The sequence below is a fragment of the Kogia breviceps genome, chromosome 14, assembly GCF_026419965.1.
Source record: "Kogia breviceps isolate mKogBre1 chromosome 14, mKogBre1 haplotype 1, whole genome shotgun sequence".
Classification (NCBI taxonomy): domain Eukaryota; kingdom Metazoa; phylum Chordata; class Mammalia; order Artiodactyla; family Physeteridae; genus Kogia; species Kogia breviceps.
The window spans coordinates 18831179-18857195 of record NC_081323.1 but is presented as its reverse complement, the minus strand read 5'-3'; positions in this window follow the sequence as shown (position 1 = coordinate 18857195).

Here is a 26017-nt window from a genome sequence, read left to right as displayed (position 1 = left end):
TGTATACTTACATGGGTGAATTGTATGTGGTCTGATTTATATCCCAATAAAGCTATTAGCAAAAAATTACATATATACTATCTTATATATAATATATACAGAGAGATAAGAAAAGAGATTGCATCAAACAAATGCAGAATAATATAAAAAGGAACATTCAGAACACATACAAAAGGGCCTTAGAAATTTAAAATGCAGCAGTTTAAATAAAATACTCAAAAGAAGAGTTTGAATATAAGAGGGATACTCCTCAGAAAATAGAGCAAAAAGACAAAATGGAAAATAGAAGAGAAAAGATGAGAAAATTAGAGAACCAGCCAAAGATGTCCAGACTCCAAATGATGAGCATTATGAAAAAGCAGGGCAGAGACAATAGAGGAAGAAAGTTACTAAAATTATTCAAGAGAATTTCTGAGCACTGAAGAATATGAGTTTCCATAGAAAGAGTTTAGAGAAAGGATGAAAATAGTCTCACACCAGGAATATTACAATGACATGTTAAGAAAATATCAAGTCCCTGGATACAAAGAGAAGATCCTTCAAGCTTCTAGAGGGAAAAAATCAAAGCAGATCCAAGAAAGGATCAGAAATCAGAAATGCTTCAGATGCATCAACAACTAGAAAACAATGGGACAGAATGTATTAGTTATCTATTGCATATAACAAACTAACCCAAAACTTAGCAGCTTGAAACAACAATAAACATTTATATCTCACACAGTTTCTGTAGCTCAGGAATTTAGTAGTGGATTAGCTGGGTGGTTCTGGCTCAGGGTCTTTCATGAAGTTATAGTCAAAGTGTTGGCCAGAGTCATAGTCATCAGAAGGCTTGACTGGGGCTGGCAGATCTACTTCCAAGATGGTGCACTCACATGTCTGGCCAGCTGATATTGACCACTGGCAGGAGGTCTCAGTTTCTCATCATGTGAACCTCTCCAAAATGCTGCTTGAGTGTCCTCATGACACAGCAGCTGGCTCCCCTCAGAAACAGTGATCTTAGGATTAGAAGCCACATGTCTTTTATGACTGTCATTTCCATAATATCCCACTGGTTATGAAGATCATCTCTATTAAATGTGGGAAGGGACCATATGGGGCATGGCTACCAGGAGATGAGAATTATTAGGGGCTGTTTTGGGAAGCTGGTTACCAAAGACTTGCTTCAAAATTATGAAGGAAAATGAATTCCAAGCCAAAAAAAAAAATTTCTCCCAGCCCAATATTCATCAAGTCTGAGAGTAAAATAAGGATATTGTCAGACATGAGAAGTCTTTGTTTTTTTACCTCCATGTATCTTTTTTTAAGACACAGCTAGAGAAGATGTTCCACCAAAATGAGTATATAAACCAAGAAAGAGGAAGACAAGATTCAGAAAAAGGGATATCCAGCCCAGGAGTGAGAGACAAGGAATCCCCAGTAGGATGGGGAAGGGATAGCCCAGGATGACAGTTGGGTGTCAGGCTTAGAAGGCATCCAGGCCAGATGCAGTCAAGTCAGTGCCACCAGAGAGACGTCTTCCAGAAGGAGATTAATAGAATATCTGTCTGTTTGGGTGTCTTCATAGGTCATTTAGGCAATTAGTAAGGAACTAGTGTTGAACCAATGATGAACACATAGCAAACCAAGCCTCAAAAAGACCAAGACAGATATTAACTCCAGCGAAATTGGAAGTTTTGTGGGGAAGGAACAGTAATAATAGTTTACTACCTAGCTCAGACCTGAAGAGTGCTTACATAGCCATAATAATGTAAACATTAAATATCAATCTTAACACAATTAAGATATATCTATGCTGGCGGAGGGGCAGGTGAGAAGTATGTATGAGTGTGGAAGGAATGGGTAGAGGGAAGAAAGTTAAATCTTCACCTTCCATGGTGAGAAATCAAGATATAATGCCTACACCTGAAAAAGCAAGAAGTACACGTTTTGTAGAGACACAGAGGTAAATACCTCAGTCTGCTGAAAGAGGGGAAGCTGGTTGCATCTAGGGGAGGGAACATGGGAGAGAAACTGCTGGAGGGGTTTGCAACACACCTTGTAGAACTTCTTGACTCTTTAAGTACAGGTAAAACTTGGACCAAAAAAATTAAAACTAAAGAGAAAACTGAAACTACTTTCAGAAAAATAACAACAAACCATATCACAAAAAAATCAAGACACAAAAGTAAAACTTGTTCATGGACACCTCCTCTTCCTATACTCTCCCCTTGACAGTTCCTCATTTCATTTCCCCCTCCATCAGCCAAGCTTTGGAGTAAGACAGACTGGGATTCAGAGCATGACTTAGCCACTAACTCACTGTGTATTTGTGTATTGTTGGGTTAGGGCAGTTCAGTCCTATTTTCTTAACATATATTTTTTCCTTGTACATAGAGAGAAATACATAAACATATATTTTTCTATATATGTATGTAATATATATGTATATAATATATATAATATATATGTATATATTAAGAAAATAGACCTGCCCAAACATAAGAATGTATATATTTATGTATATATTTTATAGAAAGAAAATATAATAAATTTATAAATATATTCTATATATACTATGTATAACTATATATATATATATATATATATATATATATATAAAACTTTATATACATATATAAAGGTATACACAGATTTTCAACTGTCTGGTTGAAAGTGCCCCTAAACCCAAAGTTGCTCAGCAAGATGCTATGAGATTGCCACCATCATTATCTCCATTTCACAGATGAAGAACTGGGGCCTCGGAGATTAAGCAACTTGACTAAGGCCATGCAATGAGTTAGAGGCAGGGAAGGAATTCATGACAATTGTAACATGGTAAGAGGTGTCTAAGTGAGAAATCTTACTATCCTGAGACCACAGTGCTGGAGGCCATATGTAGGTCCTTCATGACAGTCCCATCTGAGCCAAGCCTCCAGCCACCCCAGCCCAGACACCAGACATGGGAGTAAAGAAGCTATCTTGGAAATGGATCCCTCAGCCCTGGACAAGTCATCCCAGTAGAAGCCCCAGATGTCGTGGAGCAGAGAAGGGCTGTCCCCACTGTTCCCTTCCAGAATTCCTGACCCATGGAACCTGTGAGCTGAATCAAAGGGTGGGTGTTTGACACCAGTAAGTTTGGGGTAAGACTCAGTAATAGAAAGTACAGGCAGTGAGGGTGGTGGTGGTGGGATGAATTGGGAGATTGAGATTGACATATATACACTAATATGCATAAAATAGGTAACTGGGCTTCCCTGGTGGTGCAGTGGCTGAGAGTCTGCCTGCCGATGCAGGGGACACGGATTTGTGCCCCGATCCGGGAAGATCCCACATGCCGCGGAGCAGCTAGGCCCGTGAGCCATGGCCGCTGAGCCTGCGCGTCCGGAGCCTGTGCTCCGCAACGGGAGAGGCCACAGCAGTGAGAGGCCCGCGTAATGCAAAAAAATAAAAAAATTTTTTTAAAATAAGGTAACTAATAAGAACCTGCTGTATAAAAAAATAAAATTCCAAAATAAATTGAGCTTTCATAGAGAAAACAATGAATAACACAAAAGATAATTTAGACATAGAAAAAAGGAGAAAGTCCTAATAAAGGAGAGTAAAAAAAGATGGAGCAAATATGTTTTTCCAGTGATCAAGGGCTTGAACTTTAGGTAATTTTTATAAGATGTTAGCGATGATTTCTTAAAGAAAATAGATCAAAGTATTATTTCAAAGCAATTCAAATTGAATTCATGGAAAAGCAAAACGCCTTCTATCTGATTCTAATATTTTAATTTGCCTTTAAATAAAATGTTATTAAAATTTAAAAAAAAAAGAAAGAAAGAAAGCACGAGCAGCGTCATGGGAAGAGAGACCAATCAAAGCCAAAAGAAAATGTACGACATCCTCCTGGGTCTCTGTGGCTGTGAGGATCTGATCAATCTGCCATGTGAAATCAGGGGCACTGAAATGTAAGCGGCGGTGGAGCCCTGTGCTGTGCCTCTGTTCTCATCGAGGGGAAGGGCTAGCTGTCTCAGGAAGCCAGCACTCTCTCGGAACTGAATTCAGGCTCCCTTTGATGTAGACAACTCTAGAGCATCCCAGGGTGACCCAGGCGAGGGCAGCAGGCATCCCGGAATCAAGCCACGGGGGGCGGCAGCAGCTCCCCAAGGCCTAGCTCTCCCTGGCTCCCAGGTGGCATAATCCTCAGGTGGTTTCTCCCCACTCCCAGGACCCCATCCTAGCCCACCCTTGACCTTCAGGGCTGACTTTTTGCCTCATGTTCCCAACTCCCCTCACTCTTCTGGGAAATTAGTAAACCTAGAAATGCCCTGGTCATTTGGACCTTGTCATCCCTGAAGCCATTTCTTTCAGGACTTAGCTCCAAGTGTCCTCCTCTCTGAAGCCCTTCCTCACAGCCCCCCAGGGAAACAACCACTCCTCACTTTGCACCCCCGGCTTTCCATCCATCATAGGAATGCAATGTTGAATTTATGCAATTCAAGAAATATGTATTGAGCATCAACTAGGTGACAGGCACCATGCTGGACACTGAGAGTCGAGCAGTGACCAACCATGGTCCCCACCCCTATAAGGACAGACTCTGACAATAAGCATATTATTACATTACACGTTAACGCCATCAAGTCCTCCATGCCGTCAGCCACCCGAGGGGGTCCTAAGGAGCTCCGGGGGTCAGGGAGAATACCCTGATCTGATGAAGGGACTTCTGAGACCTACACAGTGCGGAGTGAGACAAGCAAAGGCATCAAGGGATAGATGACGGACAGCATGGAAAGGGTTCCAAGTGGAAAGGACGTCTTGTTGAAAGACCTGAAGTTTTGGGTTTCTTTTTTAATCTGACTGGTTCCAAAAAGATAAAATGCAAAAGAAAGAAATTAGTCCCAAAGTTTGCAATTGAGAGTGGTAACAAATGGGGCTAGGGGGCTCAGTGGGGTCTCGTAGACCTTGGGAAGGACTTTTGCCTTTATCTAAAGGAAGTTGAAAGTCACTGGAGCATTTTAAGCAAGGGAGTGGCAGAGGTACATTTCAGAAAGATCATGTGGGGTGCTGTGTGGAGAGAGAATCATAGGACCAAGAGTGCCCGGTAAAGAGACCCCAAAGATGGTGATTAAGGTCTTCCAGGAGAGAGATGGTGGTGGGGGCAGCAGGGTTGCTGGAGGAGATGGAGAGACGTGGGCAAAGGCAAGGCATGGAATGCTTCAGAGCCTTAAAGGTGGAAGAGCTGATGGACGTGAGGTTGGGGGAGGTGAAGTGGAGGAAGATGAAAAATAATGATGGAAGTTTCCAGCTTGGGCCTTAAAGGGGATGGAGTGCTCTCCCTGAAATTCCCTTCAAAGAACTTATGGGCATTATTGTTTCAGTAAACTGGGGTATTCCCACCCACAAGGCCTGGCCTAGAGAGACAGGGAAGGGACAAAATGGGGAGGGAGAAAAGAATGCACCAGGATGAGGTTCCTGTCTTTGAACCCCCTCCCTGCCCTGTCGCACTTCCAACCACCCATGGCCTATTCCTTCAAGGGCAACCTCTGTCACAGCTGCTGGCAGCTCCCACCCACCAGCTGTAGCCCCACTGCTAGAAATTAAGCTGTAGTGTTTACGGGACTTAATTAACAAAATCACTCATCATCCCAGGAACTCACTGACTCTCTGGACATGACAACAGTTGAAATAAATTAGCCCAGTGCCCAGTGAGGTCATCTTCAATCCAGTTTGGGGTCCTAGTTTACCCCAGACCCCCTGGCCCTCCTCTGGGGCCTCCCCTCCAACCTGCAGTCCCCGGGAGCCCTTGCAATTAATAGCTAATTAACAAACAAAACAAACCTACCAGGTGGAACAACAGAAAGACATTCTCAGCCCACAAAAGCAAGTCATTATTTGGTGTGGGCAGGTCTGGATAAAAAAATCACTTATGAGATAAATCAATGGCTCTCCCCAGTCTTGAGGGTCTGTTAGGGTGGAGGAAGGCTTCTCAAGATCAGGAAAGTGATTTAAAGGAAAAATTAAGCCTCACCCATTTCCTCTACAGCTAATCACCAACCAAGACATTACGAAGTCTTCGTTTTTTTTCCAGGCTTGCTGTAGTCACTTTAAGGATGAAGGTAAAGGGTTTACTTAAACAATACTTATTGTGCACCTATCGTGAAATGGGGGCTAGAGAACAAAGCAGGACAGATGTGACCCCTGCTCTCACACATCTTTATATTCCCGTGGTTTGGAGACAAACAATAATCAAGAAAACAAGCAAGATCTTTCAGAGAGTGGTAAGAACTATGAAGATGATGTGATGGGGAATATTGGGCTGAGGGCTACTTCACAGGTAGGATGGTCAGAGGGGGCTCTCCAAAGCGATGACCCTTGAACCAAGCCAGCCATGCTAGGAGCAGAGGCAAGAACGTGTGTGACACGGGGTACAGCTAGTGCAAAGGTCCTCAGCTGGGAAAGACGTCAGCAGGGGGAACAGAGAGAAGGCCAGTGTGGCTAGACATAGAGAGTGAAGAGAAAAGTGGGTAGTGGGTAAGTTTGAAGAGACAGGATCTGGTTGGGCCATATAGGCCACCATAAAGGGTATATTTTTATTCTGAATGAACTGGAAACTTAGAGGGGTTTAATCAGGGAGCAACATGATAGCAGAAATATAAGTGGAGGATGCAGCACACATTCAGGGCCTTTCCCATCCCTCCACGTTAACTCCTGCCTGACCCTTAAAGTCTCTAGCGTGTCCCAGGCCTTCGTGAACTATGACAGAGTATGCATTTCCAATAGGCATCGCTGTCACCTCCTACTCAAAATTTACTCATTCCACAGGTGGGGAAACTGAGACACGGCCTCTTGGTGAGTACTTTCCCAGTATGAGCCTGGGCTTTACGTGCATGGTGTCACAGAAGCCTCACAACAGTCCAATGAGGTGGGTGGTATTGTCTCAGTTGAACACCTGAGGAAACTGAGGCACAGAGAGAGAAGTTAAGTAAGTTGCCTAAGAAATTAGAAAGTACTGGAGCTGGGATTCAAACACAGGAAGTCTGAGTCCAGAGTCCAGTTCTGACACTACACCATATAAGCTTCATGGATTAAATCACTTCCCTGAGATTTCAGAGCCCGCTCAGGCCTGGAATTCAAGTCTCTTCATGGTCACCTGCATGCACCTGTCCAAGATAAGCCTCCCATGTGTCAGGAATTCACCTCTGAATGTCATAGGGTGGCTGTGAGGGTTAAATAAGGAACATATGCAAAGAAGCCAACACAAGGTCCAGCATGATGCCTAGCGTTTAGCAGGAACTGCATAGGGTTCTTTTTTGTTTTTTGTTTTTTAAGAAGAGAAAAACACTTCTACTAATGTTAAAGTGAAGCCCCATTTTCTCTGAAGTGAACATGGGAGACTGGGCTGGGAGGAAGGGAGCCTGTTCTCTAGTGTGGACCAGCAGAATATACTCATCCCCCAAAATAGACCTTACTTTAACAAATGTTTTAAAGACTTGTTTTTAAATATATATGCTTAATTTCATGAGTCAGTTGGAAACTGATATTTTTTAAAACCTTTAAACAGGGTCTCTTATAGTATCTTAAAACTCCAGGGGGCCAAGCATTATGGTGCAGCCAAGTTATTGCCCTCTGGGACCAGAGAGCAAGTGTCCTTCCCACCCCCTTCTGTGAGGCAATGCTGGCCCATGACCTTGGAGAAGCAGAGAGCAGCTCTTAAGGAGCAGCGAGAGGCTCTCCCACTCTGCTAGAAATGTCTTGACTTAGAGCCTCATGGCTTGGTGAGACTCATGCCACCAATGCGGTCCAGAGAGAAAAGGAGGAAAAGCTAGGCTCCCAGGGTTCACAACTGAGAGCGGGGCAAAAGCTGGGCATGAGATAGCTCTTATGTGTCTGGCTCAAAGGTTTGCAAAAAGCCGACGTGGCAAAACGAAGAGGTCTGTTTTCTGTCATTTGAAGGCTCTTCTTGCTCATATGACGAGTCCCAATTAAATTGGCACATCCCTCACCTTCCTCCTCCCCTCTGCCCTCCTCCTCCTCCCTTTCACCCCCATCTCTGGGCCCCATTCCCTTCCAGACCCTGCCATCCAGCCCCTGCCTCAATGCCTCCTTAAAAGGTCCTTCGGGGGCTGAACCAGTGCCTGGGTCAGTGGCAGAAGGCACAAGAGGCCACCAGCCCAACTCCCCTACCTTGAGGACAAGTCAGGGACTGTCCCCATATGCAAAACAGCAGGCTCCTGAATTCATAATTGGACGTTCCATAATGTAATTATGAAAGATGAAATGCTCCTCTCAATGAGAAGGCTGTAAATAGAATAATTAATTTTGTGTTTGCTTGAACAATTCTGTATTATGGACCTTACAGTGGAACTGAAATTAATTAAGTGCACCGGGATTTATGGAGGAGGTGAAGAGAGAGGGAAAAAAAGGATTAATCCAAAGTAAAAGATAGATGAGTCTGGGAGTATAATGATGTGTTAGCCTGGGGTATTCTTTAACAAATTTACCAGGCACATTCTGGGTACAAAAGGCATGTGGTTGACAGAATTATCTCAACTAATACAGCTGCTGGTCAAAAAGCCAGTGAGCCGGAGGTGGATGGATTGGGCCAGCAGGGTCCCTGAGGAGAACTAGAGACAGGGACAATTTTTGACCTGGCCAGGAGGGGATAGGAGCAGAGCGGAAAGAGGGGCACCTAAAGCAGAAGCCACCCCACCCACAGCAATGCAGGGGACAGTAGAAAGGTCTTAGGGGTCACAGAGAGGGAAATCAGGAAGGCCAGAATGCAGGGACTCACCAAAGAAGGTCCTCAGCATCCCCAGGGCCCCTAGGTATGTTCATTCCTGCTCGGGTGTACTGGGTGGGCACCTGAATGTTATTCACAATATTGCCTAGAAGGAATTGTTTGCATATGTGTCTCTTCCACTGACCACAAGTTCCCTAAAGGCTGTGATGCAGTTCCTACGTTGATACATGAATGGAGAAAGAATGAACTTGCCTAGTGAGCTTAGGGATGAGGCTGAATTCCACTTCGACAGAGGCCTGGCAAGTTAGGTGGTGATTTGACTGTTGATGAATGAATTGATTGGTCTTCAAAATGTCACCTGTGTGTCAGGCGACATGTTATGGAACAGTTTTCTAATTACTCTTTGGAACCCCTGGGTTGCTCAGGGGCTGGAGAGAGAGGAAGGGGGTCAGCTACCCAGCTCCTAGTTCCAGACATGTGGCAAGTGGTATTTTCCAAAACTAGCTCCAGCAGTATTTCCAGTCCCACATGCTCTTCTAGTCTGTCCTCTCCCCTTGAACCCAGACAGGAAGGGACATTCTGGGCCAGGTCATTAAAGGCATCGTGGCTTCTGCCTGCCTCTCTCTCTCTCTGTGGGTGCCTGTTGTTTGAACCCAACCGCCATGGTCCTCCAACTCTTCCTCCATGAGGAAGCCCAAACTAGCTCACAGGGAGAGACCACATGGGGAGGAACTGAGGCCCCTTACTAAAAGCCAGCATCAACTGCCAGACATGAGAGTGAATGACCTTTCAGCCTCCAACGCCAGCCTTCAAGTCTCCCAAAAGATATTGTGGAATAGAAGCAATCTATCCCCTCTGTGCCCTGCCCAAATTCCTGACTCACAACAACCGTGAGACATAATAAACGATTGATTATTGTGTTTTAAGCCACTACTTTTGGGGGTGATTTGTTACACAGCACTAGATAACTAGAATAGGCCTCCACTTAACCAGAGTGGCACACACTTTTATCTGCTCTTTATTTCAGAATCCCAAATCAGATTTTTCCTTTTAGAAAAAAAGAGGGTCTGTGGCTACAAAGGTTTGAAAACACACTGGTCTGATGGGAAAAAAAAATGTATACACACACACACACACACACACACACACACTAGTTTGGCATCTCACAGACCTGGGTTGAAGCCCAGCTTTGAGCTTTCCAGCTGTGTGACCTTGCACTACTCCTGTCACCACTCTAAACTTCCTTCTCTTCATAGATAAAATGGGAGGATGACAGTAATTCACAGAGTTATTGGGAGGGTTTTAAAAGAACTATGAAAGTAACCAGACCTGAAGCCAAGAAAGTGTTCCAGTTAAGAATAATGTTCCAGAGTCAGACGGACCCAGGCTCCAGATTCCAGCTTGGTGCCCTCTGGTTTTGTAATAATACACAATTCACTTCTTTGGACCTCAGTTTGCCATCGCACAATGGGAATAATAATTGCACCCAGTTCTTGGTCTAATGCAGGCAAAATGCACGTAGTAAGTGCTCAGTAAACAACAGCCTGCCATTTAATTGATGCTCATCAACTCAAGTTCCCTCTTCTTCCTTCCCTGAGCCCAGACAGGCATCAAAGCAGCCACTAGCTCCTCTCAAATGCCTGTCTTTGAACAGCCAGACATGAGGACTCAATGACTCTCCCAGGAAGCCTGAGCATCCCTGACCCTGTATCGAGGCAGACGTGTGACACTGAGCAGCGGGGGCAGTTCTGGGCAGTAGGTACCTGTTCCTACTCCATCATTTGTCCTCTGCAAGCACAACGACAGCAAACGGGAACTTCAGTGCATCTACTCCAACTGTGTCTTGAAGCTGTTTGTCACACCACAGCCTCACGGCCCACAAGCTAAGTGATCTCATAGGGGCCCAAGCCAGACAAGTGGAGGCTGGTCCCGGGCTGCGTTTGCATCTGGGCTGCAGCAAGGTTCCAAACCACCAGGCAAGTTCCTCCTGTCCTGGACCATGATGTCAGGTGAGCATCATGTTGCAGGTTACCACCCCCCAGGGTGGTATTAAGCAGGCATTTAGATACCTGGCGTGGAGAAGGGTGATGGATGGCTTTATTAACCCACTGAGGCGAGGCTGCTGACAGTGAAGGACTCTCCTGTCAGGGGAAGCATCCCTTGCCTGCGGGCTCCCTCAGCAGCCTGCCTGACAGCCTGAGTCCCTGACGCATGGGCAGCTCCTATGAGAACCAATGGGAGAGCAGTGTGGGGACAGGCCAGCATCCCTCCAAATGCCAAGCCTCCTTCCAGGCTTCACCACCATAAAGCTGAGTACCACCAAGTCACCTGGTCCTGAAGACCAGGGTCTCCCGACCTTAATGTCTGAATCGAGTATCAGAAAGCAGCAGTCACCTTGTTTTCCATGTAAAAGATGCCCCCTGGAGTTGTGCAATGCAGCAGCCCTGCTGGCATTTCTAAATGGCATCCTAACTCTGTGCTAAGCGTCTATGCCACTGACCTCTCCCCACAAGCTCTGGATAATCTCAATACTATTTTGGGTACCCACTTTGTAGATGAGGAAACTCGGGCTCAGAGAGGTGACTTGACTGACCCAAGGTCCTACAGTGAGATCAGAATCCAGATCCACCCAACTCCTCGGGTCCCTCAGAGGAGAGAGCAAGAGTGAGGAATGTTCTGCCCACTCCTATTTCTCCAGACCCCCCAGGAACTCCTCCAGCCTCCAAGACCCCCCTTGCACTAGGCACAACCCCCTCTGAGACTCCCTCAGGGTCCCAGTGAACTGGCATCTCCCCACCCAGGCTGGCATCTCTCATCACTGCTGTTCCCGGTCCTTTCCGCACGTGTCTGGACTCCAGCAGCAGCTCTAGCTTCCTCACCCCAACTACCTCCACACGGGCACGACCAGAATGGTCCTTCTGTAAAACCCAAATCCATCCTACCCCACCCTCTGACACAGCAGGGCCTTCCCCAGCCCCAAAGTAAAGCTCAAATCCATGAGCCAACCCAATGTCCTTCACAAACATGGCCTGGCCCTTCCCAGCCCAGCTCCTGCCCTGACACCTCACCACACCCCAGTCACACTGACCCTCAGGCCTCTTCTCACATTCACGTGGGCCACTCAGACCCTCCCCTCCACTCAGAAGGCCCTTCTCCTTCGGCACCTGCCCTACCCTTTCACCTTTCTGACCCAGCTCCCCTCCCCTGGACTCCCATCCACCCAGGCACTTCTCCCCCTGCAGGACCCCATATTGTGTCTGCACTTCCCTTCATCACACCCCTCAATATGCATGGTCACTCCCTCGCATCACCCACCCCCTCCCCACTTTTCTGTGTGTCCTTCAAGGACAAGGACAATGTCTTTTTTTTAATTAACTTTATTGGAGTAGAGTTGATTTACAATGTTGTGTTAGTTTCAGGTGTACAGAAAAGTGAATCAGTTATACATATACATATATCCACTCTTTTTTAGATTGTTTTCCCATACAGGTCATTACAGAGTATTGAGTAGAGTTCCCTGTGCTATACAGTAGGTTCTCATTAGTTACCTATTTTATATATATTAATGTGTATATGTCAATCCCAATCTCCCACTTTATTCCTCCCCCCGACTTTCCCCCTTGGTAACCGTAAACTTGTTTTCTACCTCTGTGACTCTATTTCTCTTTTGTATATAAGTTCATTTGTATCATTTTTTTAGATTCCACATATAAGCGACATCATATGATATTTGTCTTTCTCTGTCTGACTTACTTCATTCAGTATAACAATCTCTAGGTCCATCCGTGTGGCTGCAAATGGCATTATTTTGTTCTTTTTTATGGCTGAGTAATATAAAGACAGTGTCTTAGTCTCCATTCCACCACCCAGGAGCCACAAGATACTCAGGTCAGAACTCTTGTGATTTACTATTACAATTATTGTTTCATATAAAGCCTCTGCTCCTGGCAGGGCAGCTCCAGAGCAAGGCTGGCTGGCCTCTGCCACCTCCTTCAGCCTCATCTCACTCCAAAGCCTCTCTTGCCATGTTCCAGCCATGCTGTTCTGCTTCTAGTTACTTGACTCAATCCAGTTCGCTCCCACTTTAGAGCTCAGCGAGCACATGCTCTCCACCTGGAATATTCTGCCTCTCTCTTCACTTGGCTAACTCCTATTTCTCCTGCCTAGCTCAGCTGAAATGTCACATCCTCAGAGGGGCCTCCCGTGACCACAGGGTTTAAATCAAGTGCCCTATTCTACATGAACAGGATAGGCTGCAACAGCTTGATTGCATCAGTGTCCCAATGCTTCATCATCTTCTCTCTCCCTTCAGCCATAGCTTTTGCCTATGATTCTGCAGCCACTCTCACTAAAGAGGTGACATCTATTTCCCCACCACTGAAATCTAGGCTGGCCTTGGGCTTACTTTAGCCAGTAAAATAAAGCAGAAGTGATGCATAAGCATCAAGAAGCATTGTGTATTTTCACTTACCCTCTTGCTCATCTACCTTCATCAGGAGAATGTGCCCAGGCTGGAGATAAGATATGTGGACAGAAAGGAGCCACCCCTGTCACCCCAGCTTAATACCAGCCAGATCAGCCAACTCACAGCCAACCACCTGATACAGGAGTGACCGAGACAAGACCAAAAGAGGAACCACACTGAGCTCTAGTTAACTGCAGACTCATGAGCTAACTAAATGCTCATTGTTTTAAGACACCAAATTTTGGGATGATTTGTTACCCAGCACTTTGTGGCAATTGAAAACTGATATCTGAAATTTCCCTTCCTAGAAGGTCACAATTATGACTATGTATGTATTTGTGCATTTGTCTTATAAATGTTTTTTCTCCATTAGACTATAAGCTTCATGTTGGAATGTAGCATGTCCATCTTTTACATTACCGAATTCCTTGGTCTGACATAGTATCTGGCATATAAGAGGTGTTCCAAACAAAATTCACTGAGTAAATTAATTGAGTTGAATGGGAGAGTAAATGAATGCCCCCCATTCACTCCTCCTGTGGCCCTTTTTCTTCCACTTCCCTAACAGCCAAGCCAGAGCCGTTTTCCAAAGCAACTCACAGAAGGATTAAGGTCAGAGCAGATGATACTTCACCCTTGAGCCCATCAGCCGTGAGAACCTGAATCCCTGTGAGCCAATTAGAGCCTCTGACACAAGCTTTCATGATTCTGAAAGTAATGCCCATCTGTGAGAGCGCTCCCTGGAACACCTCGTTTTAGTCTTGGCAGCCACCCTATGCCACCCGCTCCAGGGAGTGGAGGGAGGGGAGCTCAGGCAGCACATACTTCCTCCCCTTCAACCATTAAACTAGGGGCATATGGGAGAGAAGCACTCCTTTCCCATCCTCTCAAAGCTGGTATGTAGTGTACCCCTCTCAGGAAGGCTTGTGCAATACCTTCTCCTACATTATTATCAGAGGTCAACCCCTTCCCTCCTACCACGCCCACTGAGAAGCTGGTCTCTGCAATCCAAACCACCTTCCTCCCCTCCCAAATCTTTTTTGCAATGTTCAGAGATCTTACATTGAATGATAAGGCACCTCTTTTCAGGAATGTCCCCCCACCCCTTTGGCTACAGTTTTAAGTCCTCCATATAAGCTATTCTGGAAATAGACTGACCCAGTATTGTTCTCCTGGCACCTGTACAATCAAGCAGGGATCAACAAAGAAAAAAGCAATTTATTTATTCTTCTTATTCTCTCATGTATGGATATATTCAACAATTATTTTATTAAACACCTACTATGTGCCATGTTCTAGGGATACAATGGTATGTGAGAAAGACATGGGCCACCATGAAGTTTATAATCTAGTGGAAGAAGCAGGCAAGGAACAAACAAGCAAATTTTTAAAAGGAAATATCAGATAATAAAGGAATTAAATTTAAATAAGTTAACATAATAGACAGGACAGAATAGAAAAATAAAATCCAGGTCGGCTGCAGAGACAATAGCAAATCCATAACCCACTTGGAAAGTCTGTTTGGCAGAATTTTTATCTCCATAAGCCAAAGAGAGAGCTGAGTTTGTCAGTGAACCCAAAAGGAAATTATGCTTTCACTCAACATACATTTACAGAGCACCTACCGTGTGCCTGGCTGCTATGAAGTGGCAATGTTAAAACTTGACTGAATGTCTTCTGGCTCCAAATGAGGAAGGAAGAAAGAGAATAAAGGGAAATTAGCACTTACTGAGGACTTGCTATGTGTCAGAGCTGTGGGATTTCCCTCAATCTTCATAAGGCATCAGGAGGTAGTGACTAAGGTAATTCCCTTTTTTCCACAGCTCAGGAGTTGTCCCCACGCATTTAGAAAGTGGTACAGCTGAGATTTGGACCTATGCCGGTGTGGCTCCTTTTCCCACAGCATGCTCCTTTCCCAACCTCTTTTTAATTGAATCAAATCATCAGAATGAAAATCTTTATTTTTACCAGAATGTGAGAGCTTTATTCCAAGAAGAATTTATTAACAATAATAAAATAGATGATCTCTCTTAAGAGTTAAAGGAGATCTCCACGCCCCTCTCCATCACCCAGCCAACCCCCCCCCCCCATGCAGTTTCCTCTTCCCCCGACAATATCTAGTCCTCGGGTATGACCAGTCTAGACACCTTGCCAAATGTCCCCAATCAAGGAGCCAAGGTACATCTTCTTCGGGGCACCTGCCTGAGTCTTTGGGGCAGATATATTTTATGCAATGATTCGTGCCATAAAGAGAGCAGGATTAAAATATCTTTTACAAAATGCATTAATTCCCAGGCAAAGATAAAAATTCCATTTGACTCAAATAGATTTTCCATGGTGAGTTAGCACTGCAATGAGGGTAAAGGAATGGGGGAGGCGGAGGCTTCCACCTCATAAATCACAGGGGAGGTGAACAGGGGGAATGGAGTTGATGCAGGAGGGGAGAGGTGCTAGTGAGATCTCAACTTGTGAGAGTGAGGCTCCCACCTCCTCCCCCAGTTCTTAATGATCTCATCAGGGGTCCAAGATCGATTTCCAGCCTTGTTCATCTATCCCCTTCTGCATTCATTACTTTAATAGCATCCACCTAGGGCCATTCAACATTTGCATCAGGCAAACGTTAATGGGAAGTTTGTTTGGGAAGCTTGGGAATCAAGGAGAAGCAAGCCTCCATGGTTGGGGCCAGGACAGCCGAAAAGCAAGCAAACGTGGAGATTGGAGAAATATGGGAGGAAGAAAATGAAAACCAATGGTTCTGTCCAAATCAGACCAATGTGACTGAGTTTCCCCTTCTCCCTACAGGGGGCCCCTCCAGCCCCCAGAACTCTTAGCAAACCAATGAGCATAAAACTTAGCCATGTGGGTTTGAATAAAAGGAGTCCAGATCTTCGAGATGGATCCAAAAAACTGTCATTCTAATTCACCCCACAAATATTTCCCAGATGCTCATCTGAGCCAAGCACTGAGCTAGGCTTGAGGGATGCAGTGTGAACGAAACCAGGCTGGCCCTTAAGGAGCTCCAGTCTAGATAACTGGAGAAGCAGCTTCAGTTCAGGGCAATAAATGTTATGCTAGAAAGAAGCAAGGGAGGACATGGTTGGGGACTTCCAAGAGGCAGTGATGCTTGAGATGCTTGAGATGAAACTTGAAGGTCAATGGGAATTTTCCAAGCCCCACCAGGGTAGATGCACTTTCTGGGCAGAGAGAACAGCACATGGAAATGCATGCATGAGACAGGCTGGTGTGTTTGGGACCTGCAGGACATTGGGAGTCCTGGAAGACACAGAACGGGCACGAGGGTGGGAGAAACTGAAGAAGCTGACCAGAACGTCGTGTGCAAGGCTGTGGGATAAGGCTTCACCCTGTAGGTCCAATAGTGCTTCAAGCAGAGTAGAGACATAAAAAAAGAATTGTGCGTTGAGAAGCCTGGTACAAAATAGATGACAGGACAGAGATTCAATTCAGGAGGCAGTTGGGACACTTTCAATATTCCTCTTGGAATATTTGAAACCTGAATATTTGAGACCTGAACTAAGACCTTGGCTGAAAGGTGAGAGAGGAGGGGTGAAGCCCAGGGGTGTTCTGGAGGGAGATCTGAGAGTCAGGCCCCACTTGTGCTCTGGCACTCCTCTCTGACCCCCAGGCATCCAGAAGATGAGAAAAAAGCAGAACAAAGGAGGGGCTGAGGAGTTGAGTCAATGAGCCTGGGGCTGCAAGCTGAGTCCTAGGAGGAGTGGTTGAAGAAATGAGGGACGTGGCAGACATTTTCAAAGCTCCTTGGTCTTTTGCCTTAGAGTTCCCTCAGAAGCAGAATTTAAGACAAGGTCTTAGATGCAGGTAGTTTACTTGGGAGGTGATCCCTGAAATGAAGATTCAGGAGAGTGAAGCACAGAAGGATAGAAAGCCAATATGAGGTGGGTTTGGTTAAGCTGGTTACCACTGTGGGCAAATGGGGCTCATTCCCACTGGGGACCCTCTGGGGATGGTGAGAACGTACCTCAGACCTGTCCCTGCAGAGAACAGGAAGCTGGGTATCTACCCACTGACTCCTGTGGGCTGCCCCAGGTGGTGTTCTCTCTCTTATGCTTGCAGGCTGCACCTGGGCAGGGAATGAGGACACCCTCCCCTACTCACCCCACCCCAGGCTTTGGAGAAAGGCCTGAAACCGGAGAGCTGGGAGACACGGTGAGCACTGAAAATGGAACTTTCTCGGCAAATACCATATGATATCACTTACGTGTGGAATCTAAAATATGGCATACATGGGGACTTCCCTGGCGGTCCAGTGGTTAAAACTCCACGCTTCTGCGGCTAGGGTCACAGGTTCGATCCCTGGTCAGGGAACTAAGATCCCTCATGCTATGTGGCACAGCCAAAGAAAGTAAATAAAATATGACAAACACAAACTTATTTATGAAACCGAAGCAGACTCACAGACATGGAAAAAATTTATGGTTACCAAAGGGGAAAGGGGGTGGGGAAGAATAAATTAGGAGTTTGGGATTAGCAGATACAAACTACTATCTATAAAATACATAAACCACAAGGTCCTACTGTATAGCACAGGGAACTATATTCAATATCCTCTAATAAACCATAATGGAAAAGAATACAGAAAAGAATGTGTATATATATGTATAACTGAATCACTGTGCTGTACACCAGAAACTAACACAACCTTGTAACTATACGTCAGTAAAAGTGGGGGGGACTTTCTCCACATGCATGGAAACTTCCCACAATATATACAGCTCAAGTCAGAGATGGGATGAAGGGGTATATCATGGGGCATCAATGGCATCTGCCACAGCTGTCCATGGGCAGAGGGTGCAAACTAGTCAGGAATGGACCGAAAGGTAGAGTCAAGAGCCTCATTCTCCATCCCAAACCTGGAGAAGGCAGAGGCGGTGTCGAATGCCCTTATTGCAATGCATGGCACTCTACAACAAGGCATCCCTATGACATCAATAACAAGAGCTACAATTTATTGCATGTGGATTGGCTGCCAGGTACGGGAGTAAGTGATTTCCATGCTTTATCTCACTTAATTCTAAAACAATCTTAAGAGGAAGGTCCTATTGTAATTCCATTCTATAGAGGAAGAAATCAATGCTTAGTGTGGAATATGTTATTTATCCAAGGTCCCCAGACTAAAAAGGGGAGGAGCTAGGATTGGAACCAGGTCTCTTTAACCCCAGCCCCACAGCCCCATGTTCCTCCTTCAAGGGCATTTCATCCACGTTACTGGACAATTGGTGAGATTTGGATAAGGTTTGTAGATTAGATGATGTACTGTATGAATGCTAATTTCCTGGTTTTGAAAGTTCTACTGCGATTATGGTTATATGAGAATTTCCTCGTTTTTAGGAAATACACACTGATATATTGAAAGCAAAGGGACATCATGTCCACGACTTACATCAGACAATTCAGGGAAAAAATTATATGTTTATACACACACACACACACACACACAATGATAAAATAAATGTGGTTAAAGATTAACTGTGACGGAATCTGGGTTAAAAAGTATACAGCAATTATTTGAATTATTTTTATAACTTTCCTGTAAATATGAGATCATTTCAAAATGTTTAAAGTTTTAAAAAATCACCTAATCCCATGGAGACTCATCTGTCTTATTCTTCAAAAGAAGGATTAAAACAAATTTCAGTCCATTGCAATGAGCAACCAAAAAAAAGTTATTACTACACAGGAAATGCCTTTGAAGAACTTATCAGAATAGGGTCTTGGCCCTGAAGGGTTTCTTGGATATTTGGATATTTTCTTCTCCTCAGGATCTTAAACTCCTTTGGTGGCTGAGCCTTGGGAATCAATGCTGACATCATGTCCCTGGCGGGGCAGGAAACAGAGCTGGCAGGCGTGCCAGGCATGGCCACTGGGAGAACAGAATTCAACCCACCCTTTCCTGCCTGTCCCATGCATGGGCACTTCAGCTCTTGAAATCTTGTCTCCTGTGGATCTCAAGGCTGAACTTGGCCTCGAGGTTTCCCAGGTATGGTTTCAAAGGGATGTTAATGCTGAAAATGGCAGAATGCCAAGGGTTTGGAAAAGGAGCAGAAAGGGAACTATTGCTGGAGGGCATTGGGGGTGGAGAGCTGGGTTCCAGCCCTGACCACCAAGTGGACAATTCCCTCAGATTTTCTCAGCCTCATTTTCCTCATCTGTGGCAAGAGAAATCATAATACCTCGCTCACAGCCAATATCTACTCATGCACTTGCTCAACAGCATTTCCTGAGGACCGTCTGTGAGCCAGATGCTGGGCAAGACACTGGGAGTAGAAAAGTTAATTGAGAAGGCATGGTCACCCCCTCCTAGAATTTACCACCCAGAGGGAGGTGATTGAAAGCAAGCAGGCAGATAAGTGATGTCCTTAGAGATTGTGATAAGTGCTGTGGATGAAACAGACTGTGACAAAGTATAAGGGGATGGCGATCTACTTGGTCAGGGAAGGCTTCTCTGACGAGGTGACGCTTTACAGAGACTTGAAGGCTGAGGTACCAGCCGGGTGAAAAGGCACTCTTGAGATAATTAGAAGTGATCCGGAAATGACCGTGAAATGATTAGCACCCCTTCCTTCCTCTTTTCCCCTTCCTTCCACCTTCATCCCAAGCAGGCAGCTATGCACAGAGGGGCAAGACCTTTTTGTGCAAAAGGTCAGCAGCTCCCTGGGAGGTTGGGCTGGGCCCTCTGCAGGGAACTCCTCCCCCTCTGTCCCCCCACCCACCCACCCACAGGACCTGTGCCAGAATTCAGAGAGAAAAATGTGAAACTCCCTTATCAGATGGTTGTCTGATACTGCCAGTTCCCAGTGGTGACACTGGGAGGATGTCAAGCAAACTGCCTTGATACTCACCCCTCCCACGCCACAGGCAAGGGCACCTCTCTGAGTCATTGGATAAATACCCCAGCTCCCTCACCCCCGGGGGGAGAGTCAGTCTGAGGTGTACCCTACGCTAACTCAGCACAGTGGGACTGAACCCCAGTCACCCAGCTCATGAACGCTTCCTATACGAACCTCCTTCCCTTCCCTGTCTCACCTCCCCACTCCTACCACGGTTTGCTGGGATCACCTCCCAAATAAACGATCTGCATTCACACTCTTGTCTCAGGTTCTACCTCAGAGGGAAGCCAACATAACATAGTACCCAAAGATTATTCAGTAATCTAAATGGGCTTGTGAGCTATTCACTTTGTGTGCTGCTTAAGGGCTTGAGGCAACCTGTCTTTTAGCTCATATCTGTATCCCCAGCCAACATCTCACCTAGGGCCTGGGACAGAAAAGATGCACAATAAATGAGTTGTGACCTCGCAGAACTAGGCAAATCCCTGCAAGGGCAGATGCTGGACCCAACCCTTCTTAGGAGAGCCCTGGGGAACGTTTGCCAGCCTCCCCCCGCCACCCCAGGGTCTCAGACACCTGGCCTAGGCATGAAGATGACCCCACTAAGGAGACCAAAGTGAGAGATACGGCCAAGAATCAGGAGAGTGACGTGGATGGGCAGCACAGAGCTTGCTGTGCTGATGAAGTCCCTCCTCTGCAGAGGCGCCCGGCTCCACCAGGCATCGCTCACCACGGTGAGCGTGCAAACAGCCACAACATGGGGGCCAACCCAGTTAGTTCGGGAAAGGTACAAGAGCATGACAAATATATGTAATTTGAAAATTGGCCAGTCTTTTGCAATAATTTAGAGGCACTAGTTAGGAGCAATAGAAACTCCCCAATTACTGATGTTTAAGGCTGGCACTGTTGCTGGCTGAATATTTCATGCATAAATGAACTTCCACTAGGCCACCCACTGCTTCTGATGAGGCTCTTGCGAGCTTTATTGCCCAGCGCCCAGCAGGGTCCTGCCAATGGGCCCCATGACGAATGATGCATCGTTTTGCGGCTTAAATAATGCAGTGCAGGACAGGCTCAGTGCTGGTGCACTTTATTTACATATCAATTGAGTGGCCACTCTGAATATGAAGAAATATGAGAGGGAAAGTCGCTGGCACTGAATATTTCATGGCTATGAGCCCCTCGGGAAGAGAATGTCCCCAGCCCAGAGCTGGGCCTGGCCACGTGGGCTAGGGAGCACTGGCATTGTCTGGGAGACGAGGCAAGAACAATCTCCCTAGCCAGGAGGGGAGCTGCGAACTGGAACTGATGAGCCCCCCTATCATCTGGACACAGCCCACCGCTGCTTTTTCAAGTCAGCAGAATATCTGCTTCCTGCCTCTACCTTCTGGTTCCTGGAAACTTCTACAGACATGGAGTTGGTTCAAGCCATCACACACTGACTTCCCAAGCCATGGGGATGGAACAGAAGTAAGCAGGGCTGAGGCCACAACAGTGAGAGGCCCGTGTACCGCAAAAAAAAAAAAAAAAGAAGAAGAAGAAGAAGAAGTAAAGTAAGCAGGGGGTGGGAAATGGCATGGTCCACTCAGGAAGGCCCTCGCCCTTTCTGAGGATACACAGGAAGATGAATCAGGAGACCCAGCCCAGCCCCTTCTCCCTCAGAAATGTCTCTGGGAACTCCCACTCCTGCAATCATTCACTTACCAATTATCTTATGATTCTCCACCATGTGCCAGGCTGCATGTTAAGTGCTGGGGATACAGCTGTGAAAAAGACACAGCCTCTGCCCTCACAGAGTTCACAGTCAAGCGCGAAACACAGAAAACAAAATGGAAAATTATATTGATGGGATGTGTTAGCTGTCTATTACTACTTAACAAATGACCCTCAAAACTTAATGGCCTAAAACAATAAGCATTTATTATCAATCACAGTTTCTGTAGGTCAGGAATATGGGAGTGGTTTAGTTGTGTGGTTTTCACTCAGGATTTCTCGTGAGGTTGCAGTCAAGATTTCATTAGGGCTAAAGAATCCAATTCTAAGGTGACTCTCTCATGTGTGTGGAAAGATGGTGCTGGCTGTTGGCAGGAGGCCTCAGTTCCTCTCCAAATTGATCTCTCCGTAAGGCTGCTTGAGTTCCCTGACAACATGGCAGCTGGCTTTACCCAGAGTGAGTAACTCAAGAGAATAAGGTGGAAATGGCAATGTCTTTTATGACCCACCCTCAGAGGTTGCAAACCATCATTCCACCATATGCTATTGGCTACAGAATAAACCCTGATACAATGTGGGAGGGCTACACAAAGGCATGGATACCAGGAGGCAGGGATCATTGGGGGCCATCTTGGAGGATGGTTACCACTTAAGGGCAGATGAAAGCATAAAGAGGGGCAGCTAGTCTGCTACAAGGGAATCCGGTAAGGCTTCCTAGAGGCAATGACATGTGGTTAGAGACTTAAAAGACAAAGTTCTCTCAGCAAAGAGGAAGAGAGCAAAGCATTCAGCAGAGGGAACAGCCTATGCAAGGACCCAGAGCCAGGGGGATGGGGAACCCAGGGAACTCAAACACAAAGTTCAGTTTGGCTAGAGTTTGGCATTGAATACCAGGCTTCATCTTGAGGGACCTGGGGAGACTTCAGTGGGTTTAAGACTCCCCTCTGGGTGTGGTGGGCCCCAAGTCTGCTGCATCCAAGCAATGGTGGTGAGTCTGGGTGGGGTTGAGAAGTTGCTCTGGAGACATGGGGACAGAACCCTGAGTCAGCCCCAGGATATAGCATACTCTTGAGGATCCAGCTTAGGGCTAGAGTTAAGTTAGACTTAGGATTAGAACTGGAGAATTGGACAGAGGTTCTGTTTCAAATGCCAGCCCCTCCCCACCATTCACTTGCTGGCTGTGTGATCCCTGGGCAAGTCACTAACCCTTAGTGCACCTCAGTTTTCTCATCTCTAAAATGGGGATAATAGTAGCACCTACTTCATAAGGTTGTTGTAGAGGTTGATTGAGAAAAGGCATCTGGCGCGTAGTATCCACTCAGTAAATTCTTGTGGAGTGAATTAGGCCTTCACTGTGTCTCTTACCAAAAGCAAGTTCGTGTGTCCAATGCACAGTGAGGCCAAACAATACCGAAACATCGGAGTTTGGAGCAGAGAAAGGTTCATTGCAGGGCCATGCAAGAAGAATTTGTGGCTCATGCCCCCCCAAAAAACCAGAACTCTCCAAAGGGTTTCAGCAAAGCATTTTTAAAGACAAAGTGAGGAAAGCGTGTAGTTGGTTGTTGCAAACTTCTTGGTGTAGGAATCCTTTGCAACTGTACACGGTAGGTCAGGTCACAATGTTCCTATAAACCTCGAACAACACAAATGTTTTTCTCTGTTCTGCAACTTTTTATCTCTATATGAATAGAAAAGTGTTATACCCTTAAAGGTCAGAGCCTTGAGAATGGGCTATCTTGTATATTTCAGGCTATAGGCAACATTCTTAACTCTAAGCAAAAGCAATAGAATGCAAAGGCTAAAGTAAAAGAAACAGACCTAATATGGGGTCAGATTTGTTCTTCCCTATTACATGTCAAAGTCCTCTGGAGGACCTAGACCACCCCCGACACACACACCTCTCCCCACCACCAACCTTCTCCCCAGATTTTAAACATGACCCAATATTCTGCACCTAAGAGTCTTGCTGCCAGGCTCCCCCACCAAATTAGAAGTCCCCAGGAGTGGTCAAAGCCAGACTAACGCCCTGCTTTTGGACTGACCACACCCCAACAGGGCTGTGCTCAGCTAGGTGAGTTTTCTGACTTCCTTATGCTCTTCATTCTGTCAGTTTCCTTCATAGCAATTAACATGACTTGGGAGTTACTAGTTAGTTGTGTAATTATATGGGTTTTGCTGTTGTTTTGCATTGTTTTATATTTTGCTCTTACCCTTCATCTACCCACCAGCATTAAAGCTCCATGAGGTCAGGGACCTGTCTGCATTGTTCATTGCTGTAGCCCTAGTGCCAGCACAGCAACTGACAACAAAGCCTAGCAGATGAAAGTGGAGAGTGTGGGCCAGACTGCCTGGGTTTGAATTCCAGCACTGATACTCTCTGGCTGAATAGCTTTGGATAATAGAGCGACATGGTTTTTCCCTCTGTAAAGTGGGGCCAATAATAGTACCTATCTCGTTAGGAGTATTAAATTATAGTATATGTAGAGTGCTCAAGAACAGTTTTGGAACATAGTAAGTGCTATACAAGGATGAGTTTTCTACATGGATATAGATAGATATATATATAGAGAGAGAGACAGAGATACAATAGTAGATGCTCAATAAATATTTGATCAATTAATAATGTGCTGAGTTTAAGAAAGAGACAAAGTCGTGATTGGAACAGAGTGTGAGATAGGGCTGAAGACCCTCACAAGGGTAAGTTCCTTGATCTGAACAAAGAAACCTTAAACTTGGAAACCTTAGAATTTGGTGGCCATGGGGAAGGGCGGCTGCAAGCATAGGCCTGGTGGGATGGGGCAGGAGTCAAAACGGAGCCTCAGTGGAGCCTCCACCTGAGATTGCCAGACTTTGTACAGTTAAATCATACATTATTGATTTGTCAAGCGTATTTGCATATAAATAAGCGTGATCATTCATGGAGGCCCAAACAGCGCTGCCTCCCCTCAGTGCCATGATTATAGATGGATGGCCCTAGTTAGACACGAGCCAGGGACGCTGCTACTACCCCTGCCACCAAGTGAGCGGCTGATTTAAAACATTTATTGGAGCATGTAAGTGTGACAGCCTAGTGGTGAGTTTGGGATAACTAGTCTAAAAGACAAGATAAACGACTCCTAAAACTGGTATTGTGACGAAGATGTCACCCCCCATCCCCCTCCCCCCTCCCACCAGCTCAGTCCTGATGCCAAAAATATAGCCGATGATAATTAACTGGGAAATGTTCACAGGCGGGATTATGTTTCAAGTGCATTTTCTGAAGGACTTTAGAATTTTACACCCAAGTTGATTGTGTTCCCCTCCCCCTGGTGATTAGACTGGAAGGGGGTGTTTCAACTAGAAGAAAAAGCTGGGGATGCAGGGGGTGGTCAGACAGGCCCAGACAAGGTCTCCAATGCCAGGCAAGCAGGTGGCTGCAGTCAGCCTTCCCGAGCTTGAAAGGAGACAGATCTGCGGGGTGAAGCATGTTGACCCGGGGAAATTATGCCTGCCGTGTTAATTCATTCCACGTGGGAGATCAGCAGGGAGCTTGGAGGCTGCCATCGGCCCCCTCTGATGGATCAAGGGACCCAGCTGCTCAGCTATATACAACGCTAGTGTCTCATCATTGCAGGGAAACATACTACTTGCTAACATTTCATTTTAATTGTCCTAAATTACACTTACAGCCTGGTGGGGCCAGTCAGCAAATATCAAACATTACCTTGAAGATCAGCTTGGCCGAGAGAGGATCCTGTGGTCCCAGGGCTGGGGCTTCAGTGCTGTGCCCTTTTGTTCCTGGCGCCCACCTCCCTACTTCCAGGAAAGGGGTGAGAGCTGCCCTGTGACCTCCAACCCATCCTATCAGCAGGTTTGAGGACTTCTTTTCTGAGATTTAAGATATGAGAGGGCCCTTTGGGATTTGCATGGGGCCCTTGAAGAAGAATCCAAAAGGGTGGCAACACAGCAGAGTCTGTGGTCAGCAGAATAATGGGACCCCCCAAAAATATCCATCCTAATCCCCAAAACCCTACATGACAAAAGGGACTTTGCAGATATGATTAAAGATATTGAGATGAGGAGATTTTTCTGGATCACCCAATGTAATCCTAGTGGTCCTTATAACAGCGGCAGGAGTAAGATGGAGAGGGGCCACAATCCAAGGAATGCAGGCAGCCTCTGAAAGCTTGAAAAGGCCAGGAAACAGATTCTCCCCTAGAGCCTCCAAAAGGATGCAGCCCTGCCAACACCTTGATATTATCCCAGTAAGACCCATTTCAGACCTCT